The sequence below is a fragment of the Mixophyes fleayi genome, chromosome 1 (assembly GCF_038048845.1).
Source record: "Mixophyes fleayi isolate aMixFle1 chromosome 1, aMixFle1.hap1, whole genome shotgun sequence".
Classification (NCBI taxonomy): domain Eukaryota; kingdom Metazoa; phylum Chordata; class Amphibia; order Anura; family Limnodynastidae; genus Mixophyes; species Mixophyes fleayi.
In genome coordinates this window covers 406,374,927-406,394,763 of record NC_134402.1, presented here as the reverse complement: position 1 = coordinate 406,394,763, position 19,837 = coordinate 406,374,927, and the positions used below count along the sequence as shown (strand labels likewise).

Below are 19,837 nucleotides of genomic sequence, written 5' to 3'. Positions count from 1 at the left end.
CTCTAAAATAGCAAGCCACAAAATGATTAAGTAAGAAACATGACGGCCATAACAGGAAGCTGCTATTTCCAGCAGTTCCATTTATTTTAACTTCTAAACTGCCACACACGTACAACTTACCCAGGTTAAATGTTTTAAAGCAGGTGCTATAGTTAATGTTCTCCCTCACGTTGGAAACATTTGCAATTTGCTACACATTGTATTCATTTTTATATTCATAATGTAATTAATTTCTGCATTTTTAAGTAGTTTTCAATGCATTCTGTTACTACATGATATACAGTGGTGACCATACAGACCATTGCCTCTCATGCAAACTGCACAAAAAAAACAACATATATATGGTCTGTTTATGTTCATGCAGCAACGAGCCAATCAATGCACCATTCAAGATGTAGGATGAAGCTTCTCTTTGAGAAGATTCCTCATGAGGGAGGGGTATATTTCTGTCCTCGTAGTAAAAATTGAATGCACAGAGACTAAAAATGATGTGCATATTATTATAATATATTATATAGAGGAAAGATAATTATACTATTTCCAATGGCAATAAGTAGAACATTTGTAGCTTACAACTCAGTCAGTCAGCTGCTATCATAAAAAGGTAATTCCACTTTTACATTTCTGTAATACAGCGAATGGGGTTTTAAATTGTGATCCCACAAATCCTTTCTGTAGGCGGATCTGTGAATTTATCCCACAGACAGGTAACGTTCTCCCGGCATCCACCAAACCCAGACTCGCCCATCTGACTGCCAAACAGAGAAACGTGATTTGTCGCTCCACAGAACACGTTTCCACAGTTCAGTGTCTGTGTGCTTTACACCACTCCATCCGACATTTGGCATTGGTCTCGCATGCAGCTGCTCGGTCATGGAAACTCATTCCAATAAGCTTTGTGATTTTATACACCTCTGGCAACGGGTCTGATTGAAACACCTCCATTCAATCATTAACAGGTGTGGCCAAATACTTTTGCCCATATGGTGTATTATATAGATATAGATATATAGATATACACACACCATTTTCTATAGATCATGTTTACATCCTACTATACAAGAGTATAGACATGTCATTTAAAAAGGGTTATGCAAAACAACCCTCTCTTCTATAGCTATGCTATAAGAATTACCCTATAAAGACATGGTTCTTCTTTTTCAGGTTCTTTGATGGTATGTCAAAGCCTATTAATATATGCAGCCTTCCACAATCAGTGTTTCTCTAATAATCAAATTGTTAAAAACAGTGCCATTACAACTAACTAGCAGCACTTCCATTGTTCCAAGGGCAACATGCAATGTACCAGCAGAATACTGGACCACGCATCCACTATTGGGGGGGGCAGCATTACTCGTGTGTCAGCAGACTGAAATTCTACAGATTACAAAGTCATTATTATGGGGAAATAAAAAACAGAAGCATACATGCCGCCAATACAATAAGTGGCGCTATATAAATAAATGGTGATGATGAAATGTTGAAAATTAAATAGAGCAAAAACTAGTACAAATATAGGAAGTGGACATTAAAATGTTGGATCTTCTCTACTACTGGAAGGGTAATCGAAGCATTGTAAAAATGTACTTGTGGGCAAGGCTGCTTTATTTATTTCACTCCATCCCAATATATATAGGTAGATAAACCCTTCTTTTAACTTTCCAGTCCTCCTGCACCAAATTTATATGGGAGACCAGCCTAAGCTCAGCCTATCCCTACACTCCAGGGGGTAAATGTATCAATATGCGGGTTCTTCAACACCCGCGTGTTCAGCCTCTTCCGCGATTAAATTTCAAGCGGCGCTGCATTGTAAAGGGTTAACTTCCCTTTACAATGCAGCGCCGCTTGAAATTTAATCGCGGAAGAGGCTGAACACGCGGGTGTTGAAGAACCCGCATATTGATACATTTACCCCCAGGTCTATTACATGGGGCAGATCGGGTGTGTCACATATACCATGACCATGCAATAATATTACACAAGATTGTGGACTGAGCTTCAATAATGAACACTGGGTCAAAACACATCATCATGTATCCCTGTCCGGATCAGCGTTGATAACAAACAACATATATTCCAAAAATTTGGGTTCCCCTAAATAAAAAAAATCTCCTCAATCCTAAGCCCTTGCACCCAAAAAACCCCAGACAACCCACTATCCAACCCTGTCCTCTGCCCACGCACCTTATAAAGGATTTCAAATAAGCAGCATCTAACAGCTGCCAGTGTAATAATTCACAGCCAACTACAGGCTGCTAATACACTATCTAGGAATGATGTCTCTTTACACCCTGATAAACTGGCGTACCAAAAATTGGCTCATTTAATTAAACATTCAAGTAAAGAAAACAAAAGGTAATCAGGAATCTGACCTTTTCTGAATCACTATGCTCGAGAGAAAATCCATACGCTCATGTCATCTATCAAATATATCAACCTCTTCTTTCAAATAACCAACTCCCACATTTATCAGGAAGTGGAAACGTGATCTTGGCTAAGCCTTCTCTAAACCACAATGGGCCAAAATCATCCAAATGTCTACACAGTCTTTGATAAGCTTGTAGGTGCAGGAAACAAAACTATACAATTTTATGTAGATTGTATGGAACCGCCAGACGCAATACAAAAAAAATTACAAGAATCTGTGGCAATGTCTGGAGTTATGGACCCACTTTTCCCAGAATTCAGAAACGTGACTCTACATCTCATGAATGCCATCAAATCACTGCTGCTGAAAGATTGGAAAACTTCTATATCACCTAGTATAAGTGAGTGGTTTAACCTCATACAAGAAAATAAAACATGGAACCCATCACACACAAGCTACAAGACAGAGGACATATTTTTCAGACATATGGTTTAATTGGATAGTTCATAAAGACCGTATTTTATCTCATTACAACCTATAATAAATGATCACAAGATAATCTCCTATAAGAACCCAGGTAAAACAGGTGACAATTGTCTTGCAAAGTATGTTCATAAATAGATCTAAAATAAATCATGATTGTACAGTAGATATATGTTAATGATCTTGATGGTAGTCCTTCTTAACATGCCGACTTGTCCCTAAATAAGTTTAATTTATTTGAATTCCAACCAAAATTGTTTTTGTGTGATTCAATGCATGCCCATCCCTTCTTCCTTTCTGTATCCCCATGCAAATCTGTGGTTCCCCGGGGTGCTCTGGGTTCCTCAAAAAGTCCAAAAACATAGTGGTAGATTAATTGCCTGCTGACAAAATGAATCCTAGGGTGTGTGTTTATTTATGTGGTAAAGAATGTAGACTAAGTTTTAGTGGGGCAGGGATGGTTGTAAATGGCTATATCTTGTCTGTAAAGCTCTGTCTAGTATGGTGTGCTATATAAATAAACAAGAATATTTTTGTGCAAAAACACTGCTGTCATGTGTAAGACATTAAGTCTATTCAAATAATTATTAATAAAATATTAGTTTAGTTTCCCTCAAACACTGTAAACATTCCTCTAGTACTAAAATGAAGGTGTCACAAGCTAAAAATGCCAGCGTAGCATGTGCAAATGGAACCAAGACTCCACTTATAAAAGAACAGTTAAGGCAATGTAGATGTGAAAACTGTACATTTATTTAGCATAAAAGATTAAACACACAAGACTACTCTCTTACAACATTTTCCTATAATGTTCCCTATGAACGATACATAGCTGTGCATAGCCTCATTGCCACTAGAGCGTCCATAGCACAACATAGGAAGGATCACTCACCCCTGCAACTACCTAAATAATGACAGAGATACAGAGGAGTTTTGACATGGAGGCCTGAATACTGTCAGTGTCCTCCCCACAGGTTAGATGGTATAAGAGGCACATATACAGGACTGAATCAGAGAACTCACAACAATGTAACTGGAAAGATACCATACAAAACTTTCTTATGTACTCTGCGTAAACTCCCGAGATCTCAATATACAGATTATACCACTGTTACTGATGCACTGCTTTGTACTGGACAAGCAAAATTCTGTCCGCCGACACCCCTTTGTACCCTTATCCCAATATCCTACCTGTTGTTTATCCTCTTTTCTGTACCCCATAAGTGCTTCCAATTAAAGAAATGATGACTAAAGAGGATGTCCAAAATATAAATTTATATATATCTATCACTACATTTATACAAAGTAAAAGGCCTTCTCTACCTTGTGCACGCATTCAGGTCTGTCAGCCTTGTTGACATCAGTCCTGTGTGGCCACTGTATCACCATGACGCCCCCCAATCAGTCTTGTGACATTGTTAGACTGTAAGCTCCAATGGGGCAGGGACTGATGTGAATGAGTTCTCTATGCAGTGCTGCTGAATCAGTGGCGCTATATAAATAAATGGTGATTTGTCTACACCAAATCTTGAAAAGGATACCAGGCACATTGCTGGTGCAGCACAAATATTTGTCAGATAGATCCAACACATTAAGGAACGTCTACTGCCAAAACAGTTGTTTCTCTGAGCTCTGCATGGATATCACTCCCAAGTACATACTGCTAAAGTCACACATATAATCAGAGCCATGAACGATAGAAACGTTTTTGTCTGGCTGACATCCTTACCAAAGACAAAGCCATTTAGGAGTTGAATAAATTACAAACAGACAACGACTGCCATTTCCCTGCAACACACAACTTACTCAACGTAGATGAGGATGAGCTACATTATTCAGCACAGTGGCCTAGTGGTTAGCACTTCTGCCTCACAGCACCGGGGTCATGAGTTCAATTCCCGAGCATGGCCTTATCTGTGTGGAGTTTGTATGTTCTCCCTGTGTTTGCGTGGGTTTCCTCCCACACTCCAAAAACATACTAGTAGGTTAAGTGACTGCTATCAAAATTGACCCTAGTCTCTCCCTCTCTGTCTTTGTGTGAGTGTGTGTCTATATTAGGGAATTTAGACTGTAAGCTCCAATGGGGCAGGGACTGATGTGAATGAGTTCTCTGTACAGCGCTGCGGAATTAGTGGCGCTATATAAATAAATGATGAAATGATGATGATGATTATTCACAAATATATATTTCCCATAGTTTGACAGAACTTCAGGTTCTTGAAATTGTATTTACATTTGCTGTGAGTGCAGCCACTGTTAATTGTATCAGCAATTTGCTGCAAAAAGAAGCTAAGAAAAGCAGTCTTGCATAGAACTGCAATGGGATTACTAACAGGAAGTCAGTGTGTAAAACTCTCCCCCAATGGTCACAAACTTATCTAAATATTTCTGTTCTTATAAGCTCCTAAAACTTTTACATATGGCTATGGGATTTCTTTTCCGGAAGCCCTTTAAACAGAACATTCCTAAAACCAGAAAGGTGAAAATGTAAATAATTACTGCTCTTCAGTACACACAGACATGATCACCAGCTATTTGGTTCACATTTATTAAGATTGATAAGTTAATATACAAGGAGAAACAATCATTAGGGAATGCAAGAAACAGAGATATTTTATATTATTATGATCACCAGTTTCTTCTTACAGCCAATATGAATAGCACTACTAACTAATTTAAAGGGATCTATTTATATAAATAATTCTTGCCTATTTTATACATTCTTTAAAATGCATCTATCTGCAGCTAAAAAAAAAAAAACAAATGACAGGAGGCAGTGAGGATCTTCCCAGACTGTATGTATATGCTGGTCATTGTGTGTTATACAACTAGTATTAATATGTGATTATGGATAGTCATTAGGAGCTTTGCCATTTATAGCCCATGATACGTATTGGTATTTATCCATCACCCTGATAGGAATGGTATTATCAGCACTGTCTGCTGTTCTGTGCTGCAATTGAGTTGAGTGGCTCCTTAATAACAGGGGCCGGGAGGGGGGTAACCTGTGGAAAGATCCTGCTGATTTTACTAGCTGGGGACTTAGGGATATATTTGTATGACGTCAAGAACCGCACAGTGGAAGCCCTTTATTATTATTATTATCATCATCATCATTTATTTGTTAGGCGCCACAAGATTTCCGCAGCGCCGTACACAGTACAAACAGTAGACTATACAGGGTGAAACAGTACAGAACAATAAACAAAAATACCAATACTTTAGAAACTCCAGGCAGGCTCATGCAATAAGCATGGAGCAGAAGAACAGGTAGGGAGACAGGAGGGAAGAGGGCCCTGCTCATGTGAGCTTACATCCTAAAGGAGGGTAGACAGAACAGGCACAAGGGGAGCCAGAAGAGAGAAGGGAGAGCGAGTGGAGGAGGTGAGGTGGTTAAGTAGATGGTTGGTCAGCTTTGCGGAATAAGTGAGTTTTCAGTGCACGTTTGAAGGAGCACAAAGTAGGAGAGAGACGGATGGAACGAGGGAGGACATTCCAGTGAAGGGGCACTGCACGGGAAAAGTCTTGGATTCTGGAGTGGGAAGAGGTGATGAGAGGAGAAGAGGCGGCGATCATTGGCTGAGCACAGGGAGCGGGCCGGAGTGTGTATGGAGAGGAGGTTAGAGATATAGGGGGCAGTAGAGTGAGAGAGAGCCTTGTAAGTGGTGGTGAGGAGTTTGAAAAGGATTCTATAGGGGAAGGGAAGCCAGTGTAGGGCGAGGCAGAGAGGGGAGTGAGAGGAAGATGAGTCTTGCGGCTGCGTTGAGTATAGAGCGGAGGGGGGGAGATGGGAGTGGGGGAGGCCAGTGAGGAGGAGGTTGCAATAATCCAGGCGGGAGATAATGAGTGCGTGGATGATAGTTTTGGTAAATAAAGTTTTGGTAAAGCCCTTAGATTCAACATATTATATCCTTCATTTTCTTGATTCCTTTCTTTTAGCAGTTATGAATGTCTGCCTGTCTTGTGTATATCGGTGTGTGTTTGTTTCTGCCCTTCCTATTTGTATCTGTAATGAATAATATTTGCATCGTTGTACAGATATATAGCGGAATTGCTTTAAAATATAGCTGAATCTCCCAATCCTCTGTAGATAGCTCTGCTTAAAAAAAAAGAATGCCGCCATGGCCGAAACTAGGGTGTAAGATATAAAATCTCATTTATATGCAACTTGTTGTATTATCTTTTAATTAACCAACTAAATTGCATATCCTGTGTATAATGCCAAAGCATAATAAACTATTTGCAGATACACATATAGTCAAATGCAGTAAAAGTGATCTGTGTACCTTCTATGGCAGAAAAGAGCGCTGTGGAGCATACATGGACCTAAAAACACCAGTATGAATTTACTCAATATAAAGTCAATATTAAATAATTACCATGAATCCAGTACTCATTACCTTACTAGAGATCTATCTCCAGTCATGTAAAAGGGCTGACCTTTGTGATCTTTGGATAATGTTCAGAACAAAACAGATTCATGGGTAGCTGTTATTGCCAGTGAAACTTTGATCTCATCATTAACACTAAAACGACTAACTGTTTAGCGGACATCCCAAAATAATACCAGACATTAAACCACAACAAACCAATGACTGCACTCCAAACCTCATATGAAGACAACCAGATACAGCTGCTGGAACATTCACACAGTGGAGAAAATACATAAGTTTAAAATACTAATGTGTCACCACAATTGCACGCAATCTACTGCATAGGTTCTGACTACATTACTGCTTTCTCACTTCCCCCAAGATATTCCACTAATAAGATTGACACTTAGGGGCATATTCAATTGTCTGCGGGATGTCCGCGCAGGACGGAAAAACCGTAAATACGGTAATTTACTCCCTGGATTTCAGCTCGCAGCTCCGGGAGCTGTGAGCTGAAATCCAGAGAGAGATTACCGTATTAACGGTATTAGTTTTTCCCGCGCTCGAACCCGCGGACAATTGAATACCCCCCTTAGAGAACAGAAAATAGCTATACTGAAAAACACAGGCAGACACGCCCACTTAAGAAAGAATATATGGCCTATATGTTGACAATTGAAAAACACACTGTAGAGAGCTTCATGAAATGATAGATCACAATTCACTAGGAACCAATGACATCACTGGTTGTTACGACAGTAGTGTCTAGTTATAAATTGGCTGCCTTCATTGTATAGGGATGATAGGCATACTTTAAGCCTAATTGAATCTTAGATTCCCAGACTGATGCAAAGTTTATATTCTACATCTAGCCAGTGGTCATTCTTTTTTTCTCCAAAGTAAGCAACTCTGAACAAGTGTAGCCTATACAATAGGTCTGAATACACCCAATGCATGTACTCTCCGGCCATGAGGATTATAAACATACTGAACATTGCATTGCTTCGCATTAAACAGGAAGCAATTGACAAACATTTTCAAGCTACAGGCAATTCAAAATAAAAAGATTCTGCACACATTTTTCAGGTCTGATTGTTTTCATACCATAATTAGTGTAATGTAATTAGTATAAATGTAGTGTATGGAGGTGTGATACTCAAAAGAACGCGGAAAGAAAACAATAACCGTCATCAATAATTATTTGGTTATAGCTCACAACCACCAATGTTTATGAACAATATAAATTAACTTTATAGCCTAAACAACAAGGGCAATTTAATCTCTGCTATTAAACCCCTTGAGATCACTTAGAAAACACTTTGCTACGTTATATCACTTATGTGTTAATAATCTTTTTGAAATCCCATCACACAGAGGTCAAAATAGCATTTACTGTCCTGAACAACTAAAATCGTATGAATAACCATTTATTTGTTTATCCCATTATAGTCGCTTGACAGAAAGTGTCAACACAACATATGATTGTATAGTATACCAGTGGTTGACAAACTTTTGCAGTTCGCGGCACCCTTTGAGTCTCCATAATTTTTTTAAGGCACCCCTCCAAAATAATTACCGAGCAGTCCCGTTTTAAAAGTAGTCAGGGCAAAAAAACGTAATAAGTATTTAGGTCAGGACAGAAATGCTTATTTAGTTGTATGCAAAAATAATACACATAAATCCAAGGGAAAAGAATATTTTTCTATATTTTTTTTGATTATATTTCTGTCAAAGAATAAGTCACACACTCTGTGCCCTCCTTCATCTCCACACACTCTGTGGCCCCTGCATCCACACACTCTGTGGCCCCTGCATCCACACACTCTGTGGCCCCTGCATCCACACACTCTGTGGCCCCTGCATCCACACACTCTGCCCCCTTTGCATCCTCGCTCTACCCCCTCTGCATCCTCGTCCTGCCCCGTCTTCCATTCTTTTGCCCCTCTACCCCTCTATTGCTGTTTCCTATTACCATTGCCCTCTGTTTCTTTACTTGCCATACTTGCAGGGCCGGTGCTAGGGTCCATGGCGCCCTAGGCAAAATCGGCGCCCTCTATCCCCCCCCCTGCAAAAATCGGCGCCCTCCTCCCTCACCCCGTCTTTTCTTACCTTGTCTCACCACCGCCGCCTCTCTGCTCCATCTCCTCCCCTCCACTCACTACTAGTGAGTGGAGGGGAGGAGACGGAGCAGAGAGGCGGCGGTGGTGAGCAATAGCCTCTTCCCCCCCCTCCCCATGCATCTAAATGCTGTGCGGCGGCCGTGACAGGTATGGTCAGCGGTCGCCGCACAGTTTTAAAATTAATTTCCAGTTCTGTGGCGCCCTCCAGAGCCCGGCGCCCTAGGCAAGTGCCTAACCTTGCCTAATGGGAGCGCCGGGCCTGCATACTTGACCTTCTTTCTTCTATTTCTTCTGTCTTACCAATTCGGCGGTGCCTGGTGCATCCTCTCTCCTGCCGCTTGTCACTGAATGTTGGGCATGATGACATCACGGCCGACATTCAGTGAGGAGGATACTGGGTCCTGGGCGCCGCTGGATTGGTAAGTTTTTTTTTTCTTCTCCTCCTGGCCACGGCACCCCAGTGACAGCCGCGGCGCACATTTTGGGAACCTAGGTAGTATGTATTAACAGAATTCAGCTTTGGTGTCTGCTTTTGAGAAGTGATGTGAAAAAAAAATTAGTAACAAAATGCACTTCTGTAGAATTCTAATAATAATTGTAACAAAATGGTTGCTCACATAAAAAACTTGTATATTGTGAAATCAAAAGTATGGAATGAGCCTTCAGAGAGCCTCACCATAATTATTTTTTTTATTAATACTATAGAGTTGTCAGTGTTTGTAACAGTTTTATAGTTCTGAGGTTCTCTCCAAATTCTCCAATAGTTTTCCTAAAGTAGGTTCTGGAGAGAAAACCTACTCAGAATTCTGATGTCAATATGTCAGGGGGCGCTTGTCAAACACTTCCTTTTGCAGCCAAAGCTTACTCTATACATATTGTAACTTATAATAAACGTATTCAGTACATTAAATACCAGACAAGTGAATGATTGGTGGCATAATGTAACAATTTGCTCTTATATATAGCATATTAACATAAGCTACTAGTTCTGAAACACACAAACACGTATATATTACTTTTTTTTTTTACACAAAATTGTACCCTTGGGTTTAGGATACAAAATTGCAGCAATCTTCTGAACTTACAAGACTATATACTGGACAGGTACATTTCTGGTGTGGAGGCTGAAAAGGAGCAGTTGGTGAGGGAAGAGGAAAACCAGGAGAGAGTAATGTGCAGTGGTGAAAGGCGATCAGCTTTTTACCACTGGAATTTGTAACACAAAGTGGACGTGCTTTGTAGCAACTTGTGCCGACAAGGCATACTGGGGTTCCTCTACCACGGCTGCCATTATGATAAGCCTGAAGTATTGATATGATAAAGAGAAAACTATTAGTATCACTACATTATCAGTAATCAGACAGGAATATTCACCACATCCTGACCATTTCTCAGCTGAATCCTTTTTTTTTTTTCAGGAAACAACCAAATTTACATTCCACTTTGAGCATACACTATAAATATACCGAATATGCAACCAAGACTGATGAAAAAGTTTTACAGTGAATAAAAACCTTTACCTGTAATCTCTTTTCAGTCACACTAAAGACCATTTTCAAAGAAGTTGAAAGCGGACATCATGACAAGTCCGAGTAAGAACCTTCCCTTAGTCAGTGGGGAAATTTCAAATTGGATCTAGGGGTAACTAGCCTGAGAGCCAATCAGGTCAGATTGTGGGAGCAGACAGCAAAAAGTAAACAAAAATTGATTTATAATAAGTACAGACTTTAACAACTTCTTACTTTGGGGCTGTTTTGGAGATGAAAGCTACTGCCTATTTTTCACACTTGCTTCATTATACATGAATAGTAAATGTTACATATGATAGATTGTAAGCTTGCGAGCAGGCCTTCTCACCTCTGTCTGTTTTACCCACTTTGTTTCTTACTGCATTTATCCCCAATTGTAAAGAGCTACGGAATATGTTGGCACTATATAAATAAATGATGATATGTGGCTTTGGGAAAACTTGCATATTTTCTGTGTAACCATAAGTAATTTTGTTTAATTAAAATGAGAATTAGTAGGAATTCCGCTTCTCGGCCTTTTGGCTAAGATCAAGTGAGTAGCTGTCCAAGTAGGGAATCGCCCACCTGAAAGGGCCACGGGAAAGCTTGGTCTGGCCGGAAGGCCGGTAGCTTGAAAGCCTGGAACTAGTGTCCCTGGAGTGGTGACCCAGGGGTGCCTGAAATAACTTGGGGACTGGTCACCCTCACTTGAAATTAAGGCACATTGCACAAATTCCACTTTTAAGCTCACTCACTTCCTTTGCTCTGGCCTTCTGGCTTGGCAGGAAAATTTTTACATCTCGGGCGGAACGCTGGGCCACGGTCACCATTTATTTTTCTACACTGTTTGTTCTTTGACCTATTTATATGTTTTTTTTTTACACTGGATTGGAGGAGGTACAGGTGCCCTTATCGGTCTGATCCCCGAAGATCTGGGGGGGGGGGGGGTGGTCCTAGTGGCTCCCACCCCCCTGAACCATCTGAGGTCTCCCCTTGGGGGAGGCAGAACATTTTGGTGCCAAGGGGAAAGCTTCGGCGGAACTCTTGGCCAAAGGGGCCCCCCTAGCCTTGCGGCGAAGGAAGTCTGAAGATTCTTGCTCCCCTAAGGGGCCTTCTGGGGCACACCATTTGTTAAACACTATGTCTATCACTTAAGGCTGGAGAAACAGCAAGTCTGTCTATAGGGAGATTTGTACAATGAAAATGATTTTACAGTAGACCGTGCTCACTTCTATGGGTGTAGGTTCAAATTACAGTTGATTAAGTACAAATTTCTATGTGGGTGAATAGGTAAACGTCTCCAATTTCACAAGCTTTTACAACCTGTAAAAGCTATGGCATAAACACACTACAAGATATTCAGCCTCTGATGTGTGTTTATTGCATCATCTGTCTTAAGCTGCCATTGTTGTTGTAGGAGCCATAGCGATAACAAGTCTGGAGTGGTAAGGAACCACAATCTCTTTATATACAGCTAGAGGGCTGCCCCAACTATAATACTACAAATGCATTTATACCGTAAACAATTGTCATTACCATTATGCAGTAGAACAGGTGTTGACCTTAATCCTGAAATTCATCAAACATTTACCTGTTTTACATGGCTAATGTTCAACATGCTGCATCCACTTACCCAGGTAAACATTTTTTTTAGCAGTAGGGGTTTGCATAAGACACTCAATTTAGTGGTAGTATCTAAATTGAATTTGTGTTGAACTGGATTTATTTCGCAGTCTTCCTTTATCCATACAGAAGGAATTAAATCCTTTCAATTTATATTTGTGGCTGTGCCCCCTTTTTTAAGTTTCAGAGCCATACAACTGTGCCTGGATACCTGTCCACAGTGGCAGTCCAAGTTATTTGCATAGGCAAGAGCAGTGTCTGAATAGCTTGAAAACCCCACTGTGCCAGGCAATAAGGTGGACTTGGCAGTGATGACCAGATCCAGCAATAGCAGTACAACTTTGTATGCCATATAGAAAAATTTGATTGCAGAGGCCTAGGTACCTGCAAATATGGCATTTCTAAACATCATGCTGCCTGTAGGGGTCAAAGTGGACATGTAAAACCCATGGCTGGATAAGGGGCAACGGAGTACACTAGTCAGTACATTTCAGTGACAGTTCATCGTTATTCTTATTTGTATAGAACCAACATATTCCTTATGGATGCACATAATTACGGAGACAAAATGGACATACTCTGTATAACAATGCAGAAATATAATACCAAGAGTGACAGGAACTGGCTCCTAGTGCGTACAAAATAAAGGAACTGGTAGGACATAGAGGTTTTTTGTTTTTTTTAAGATACATTTTCATTTTAAATTCATTAAAGTTAACCATAATTCAATAATCCATCACAAACTTTGTTATTCTAAGCTTTTGTTCCACAAACTATTAGATTTTATCCATCTGACGGGGAATCCCAGCAAGCATTATAGTATTCAGAGCAGTATTTAGAGCAGTATTTCTTAACTCCAGTCCTCAACAGCTCATGTTTTCAGGATTTCTTTAATCATGCACAGGTGAGTTAATTTATTTGGCTGGGTCAGTAATTATCCCACCTGCTTCCACAGGCGGAAATCCTCAAAACATGAGCTGTTGGTGAGGTGCGAGGACTGGGGTTAAGAAACACTGATTTAGAGGCTAACCACCTATATAGTAGATATTTTGAAGAGTTTCCCACCACCTTACCTGAATTATTGGTGCTGGAACAAAGAAAGTAATCAGCCAGAGCTGGAATGATGACGTGAGCAGGAGGTGGGGCCGATTAATAGTGCTGTTGAATTATTACAAATACTGGTATAACAGAACGGAAGAATGCTGGCACAGTTGCATACAAGCCTGGAAAAGGTGGCGATATTTTCTTAAAGACCATCTAATCAAAACTGTATATTCTGTGTACACAGTATAGTAATGAAACCACTTCCAGCTAGTCACTTAAGCCCTATAATTCAGTAGATATCCAAATTCTGACACCAATAACAATGTAAGACATATAGGGCCTGATTTATTAAGGAAAGTTAAGTAAAAAATTGAGTAAGTAGTCACCTGGACAAAACCATGTTACAATGCAAGGGGTACAAAATAGTTTTCTATTTTGCACAGAAGTTAAATACTTTCTCTTTTCATGTAGCACACAAATATCAACTTTAAATTTCAGCGTACAAATAAGCTATCAAGTATTTATTTGTGTGCTACATGAAAAAACAGACAGTATTTAACTGTGCAAAATGGAAAACTAATTTTTTCTAATCTTTAGACTCACACACAGTGGTGGAAGTGGGGATGTATACGGAGGTATGCCATACTGCCACTTCTCCTACTACCTTCACTGTAACAATATCAAATTCCATTCACTTACATGTTCCATACCACCACTTCCAAATTTCCACTTCAACCACTGTTCACACAGATAACAATAATTCACATCCACTTGCTTTTACTGGTTGGAATATAAATATCCAGTGTTATTTTGCAGCTACTCAATGTCTTGACGGTCAATAAATATCCAATAATATATTGTTATAAGGTTTCCCCTCGAAGGGCTGTGGATTCAATTTTGAGGTCGGGAAATCACTTATTCCTCACGAGTAACTATGATAGAGGTACTATTATACAAGATTAGTGATGAGCAACTATGATATAGGTACTATTATACATGATTACTAATGAGTAACTATGATATAGTTACTATTATACATGATTACTAATGAGTAACTATGATATAGGTACTATTATACAAGATTAGTGATGGAGCACCGATAATATAGGTACTTTTATAGAAGATTATTGATGAGCAACTATGATATAGGTACTATTATACAAGCTTCTTGATGGAGCATTGATGATATAGGTTCTGTTATACAAGATTCTTGATGGGACAACTATGATATAGGTACTATTATATAAGATTAGTGATGGAGCACCGATGATATAGGTAATATTATACAAGATTATTGATGAGCAACTATGATATAGGTACTATTATACAAGATTCTTGATGGAGCATTGATGATATATGTACTATTGTACAAGATTCTTGAAAAGCAACTATGATATAGAAACTATTATACACGCTAAACCCATACCCTTTATGAGAATCTCCTACCCCTTCCTCCTTATGCCTCCCCATCCTATCTGATCTTACAGTAGTAAAGTGTTGATATGTCACACATTTATCTCTTATGTTGAAAGCTTATGTAAGGAAAACTTGATATTTGATATTTTAAAATGTTTTATTTTCGAAAAAAACAAACATTACTTCATTAGAATGATCTTTAAATGTAATAGGAAACATTTCCTTCTATGTTTAACATACAACTAGACAGATACTTATATTTTAAAGACACCTCCATGGGCACATGTACAGAGAACAAAGTAATTCCCAATAGACGCACTTCTTTTCTAATGCCCACACTTTGGGCCCTAAACATGACACATATAGGTAAAATTGCAGTGAAAAGAAGTGTCAAAAAAAATAAATATATGAGAAAACATGACACCATCTTGGTGCAGTTATCATTGATGCTCATGTGATAAACACATGAATGTCAACATTTATTTATATGACGCCAGAATATTCTGTATACAGGATCATGGGGTTTTCCTACCATTTAAATTTTGTTCAGAACACAATCCAAGGAAGTTTGTACAGAGCATTTAAACTCCACCTCTGGACCATACGTATAAAGGGGTTCACAAGTAGGTTCTGTCTGATGAACTGCACACGTCTACCAGTAAAACAGCAAGTTCATTTGCCCATTTATTTTGTCATGTAAAGTCCCATTTCACCTTTCCCTCAAAATGACAATTTTCATAATATCTCTCAACCGTTATTACAAACACAAATTTCCATGTGACATATACCTGTTACTTGCCCATATTTTTACCCCATAACTAGAAATAGCTTTTTTGTAGGAACAATTCCCTTTTGTCCCTCTAGAATCTGACTTATAGATCTGTATGAATAACTTCTCTATTAGATTACTAGTGTATACTTTGTTGGTGTACTCAGTCACACATAGCCGGGCTTGAAGATAGTACCACCTACCAAGGTGTGTGCATGGTGCACGTCTATGAGTGAAACTGTACAGATTTAGTTTTTCGTTTTTAAACAAATCCAAAAGTCCTTTTGCTAACTAATTCAAATTCAAATTTTGAAAGTATGTTACCATACAAAGCAATTTTTTTTATTACCCCCGTACCTCCCATAAACCTCCGTAGATCTCAACTTATACTCTTTGCATTACAGTAGTCAAACAAGACAGAACAATGATGTGCTTCTATTTAGTTGCTATAGTCATACCACATGAGCACTGGATATTTGCACCAGCTCTGAGCTGCCATAGGTCAGGTATGATACTGCTAAACATACCCATTTTATGCCTTACAGTCGCACCGCAGTTGGTATTTGCACTTCGGGCAATGTTAAACAAAACCTCAAAACATATGCGCCACATGTAAAAAAAAATCAATCCTGATGTCCCCTAATCACACAATAACTGAAAACATAAATCAGTCTAAACTAAGATATATTTTGAGAAAATAAATAAATCGATTAAATATATTTATATAATGAAAGAGGTGGTAGGAGGTTTGTCTTTTGATGTGACATTTACACAATTTGCCTTTTCACATGTTTTTTCATATCTTTTCACAATCCTAAGGTGTACTACTGGTTTGCAAATGCATCGCCCAAGAGCAGGCGTGCACTTTGATGCATGCTAAACGGATTATATGGATAAACCAGTGTAAAAACCAAGGTACGTTGTGCGTTGCACATCTGATGTCCTTCAAGCAGGTTATGTATGGAAGTGTGCTGTGCATAGACCAAAAGCCTTACCCTTCGATTACAACTTTACCGAAACATGTTTGCTCTGATAAACTATAGAGAGGTTTTTATACATTCCTTTGTGAACGTTGTTAGTAGCTGTTATATAGAAGACTTGTATTTTAAATTTAGGGGGCCTTTAAGTTGACAAAATGATAGCAGTCCCTCTAAGGCTGGGTACACATTACAGTGTTTTCAGCATTGGGTCAATCAAACGATAAACGACTGTTCGGCCCGATATTATATACACTAATACAATATCGGGCCCTTCGGTGATGTTCGTGGATCACTCCAAAGCACAGATTATCGTTTGGTGTGATTGTTCAGCAAAACTATAAATCTCAGTCATCTATGGAATGACATCCTTCCAATCCTGCAGTGTGTACGCACAATCAGGATCTCCATAGAGTTTACAGATTCATGATCTTTTCAGCCGACGGTTATGATAGGTGAGGAGCACAGATCTGAGAGTAAATCTTGTAAAACGTGTATAGTATGTACTCATGAATCGGCATGCTGATCGGAACTTTTTTTTTCAGTAGTTGGTACAATCATTGTAGATATCACACTAGTAATGTACTAGTTAATTAGATAATGTATTGCAATCTGATTTCTCTCAGGATGAACAATGGATAATTCAATAACTGTTTTTAAACACTGATATAACAGTATTCAGATCACAGGAATCTCCAACTTTAATCTGACACCGATATCCAACATAAAATTTTAGGAACTATGACCAGATTCACATCTATTATTTAATTTGTATACGGCAACCTCAACATCCAAAATGTATTCTAAACTGGACCCAATCCATAGTAACAAATGTTGTGGCCCTCTTATAACCAGAAAGCGCATAACACAACAGATACTAATGACAGCTATAGAATATGGTATCGCACCGCAAGCCCACCTTCACAAAGTAGATACAGTCTACAACACAATGCTACATTTTGTTTGGCAATATAAACACAATACTAAACATTATAACATGCTGGGGAGGATGCCCCTAGATGCCAGGAGAAATGCTGACTGCGCCTGCCAAACACACAGCGCTTATTACATCAGATCCACTTCCAGTAGCCTGCTAATGGTTCCTAAATTAAATAAAACAATCTGTTCACTCTACAATTGCCTATACTGCGTATTGTATCTGGAGCTATCTACCACGGCTTGCTAAACAAGCCTCCAGGCCAAGACATTTTAAAACATCTGTCAATTTATATAAGAATGTGCACCATTGTAATGCAAACATTGCCTTATGTAGGCAGAAAAACTGTACATGACATTTTAAAACGTGAGGTAACAATGTATTTCTTCCTTCCAAAACATTTGATAATTTAAACTACTATAAAGCCGCACCTATTATGACTTCAAATGATAAAGGATTTCAACTTCTTTGTGTCTTTACAACACATTCAATAAGGTGTCTCTCCCCTAAACAGAGCCCAAAAGAACGGCTAAATAAATTAAAAAAAAAAAAAAAAAAAAAAAGGAAGAAAAAGAAAAATGCTAGAAGGAGGTGCACCTTAGTCAATATTTTTTACCAGGTGGTAGTGCGGATTTAAACAAAACAGATCCAAAAATTATGCTTTACAAATATAAGGTGTGCACCTGAGCCTCTGCCTGAATTAGCACCCATACCCCAGACTCCCAACACTGGCTGGCACCGGCACCCCAGCCTACCTGGCACACTCCGCGGCACCAGAGCCCCAGCCTACCTGGCACACTCTGCGGCACCAGCGCCCCAGCCTACCTGGCACACTCTGCGGCACCAGAGCCCCAGCCTACCTGGCACACTCTGCGGCACCAGAGCCCCAGCCTGCCTGGCACACTCTGCGGCACCAGAGCCCCAGCCTGCCTGGCACACTCTGCGGCACCAGCGCCCCAGCCTGCCTGGCACACTCTGCGGCACCAGCGCCCCAGCCTGCCTGGCACACTCTGCGGCACCAGCGCCCCAGCCTGCCTGGCACACTCTGCGGCACCAGCGCCCCAGCCTGCCTGGCACACTCTGCGGCACCAGCGCCCCAGCCTGCCTGGCACACTCTGCGGCACCAGAGAACCAGCCTGCCTGGCACACTCTGCGGCACCAGAGAACCAGCCTGCCTGGCACACTCTGCGGCACCAGAGAACCAGCCTACCTGGCACACTCTGCGGCACCAGAGAACCAGCCTACCTGGCACACTCTGCGGCACCAGAGAACCAGCCTACCTGGCACACTCTGCGGCACCAAAGAAAGAGCCTACCTGGCACACTCTGTGGCACCAGAGCCCCAGCCTACCTGGCACACTCTGTGGCACCAGAGCCCCAGCCTACCTGGCACACTCTGTGGCACCAGAGCCCCAGCCTACCTGGCACACTCTGTGGCACCAGAGCCCCAGCCTACCTGGCACACTCTGTGGCACCAGAGCCCCAGCCTACCTGGCACACTCTGTGGCACCAGAGCCCCAGCCTACCTGGCAGACTCTGTGGCACCAGAGCCCCAGCCTACTTGGCACATTCAGTGGCACCTGAGGTCTCCAGTATGTGTTATCTATACGATTCTTTTATTTCAGATTCGTATGGTGAACTACATGTTCCTAAATACTTCATTATCATTTATCAATTTATTTTGAAGGTACAATTGCACTTTCTTCTAGTTAAGATCAGTAACTGAATTATTTTTTCGTACATCTCCCCTCACTTACCCCCTTTTATTTATTCCTCCAACCGAGAGATCGGCGTCGCCATCTTGTCTGAGATACACAACGGTAGGCAACGCGCATGCGCAGCGATCTGCATGAACGACTACACTGAGCGCGCCCCTTGCTGACGTCTCCTGGTACTCCGCCCACCCCGAGGGTAGACACGCCCACCTCCGCAGTGCCCGCTGCCGGCATACGAGAGTCTGTGTATGAAGCCACGCCCACAAAGTAGTCCCGTGTCAGCTTGAGAAAGCCATTATAAGGTAGATTGTAGAGTAAACGGGTAGTCGGTGCATTCTGGGATTTGTAGTTCCACATGTGCTTAGCAATTAGTTGCCTACTTCCGCTCTAGACTATGTAACAAGAATAAGGTGTTAATTTATATAATGAATTAATTTATTTCCTATAATTATTAGGCCAGGATATTCCAAGAGGTAAATCAGTTACCAGTGTAATATGACCTTGG

At 40.4% G+C, this 19,837-nt stretch overlaps 1 protein-coding gene across 6 annotated transcripts in view; it reads right to left on the bottom strand.

Moving 5' to 3' along the window:
- Positions 1–19,450, bottom strand: part of APC (APC regulator of Wnt signaling pathway) — an 86,672-nt gene extending 67,222 nt beyond the window's left edge. For all 6 annotated transcript variants that reach the window (XM_075181669.1, XM_075181701.1, XM_075181718.1 and 3 more), the window contains exon 1: positions 19,375–19,450. The gene's annotated coding sequence lies outside the window, so the exon portion shown is untranslated. The remainder of the gene's footprint in view (positions 1–19,374) is intronic.
- Between the last annotated feature and the right edge of the window lie 387 nt (positions 19,451–19,837).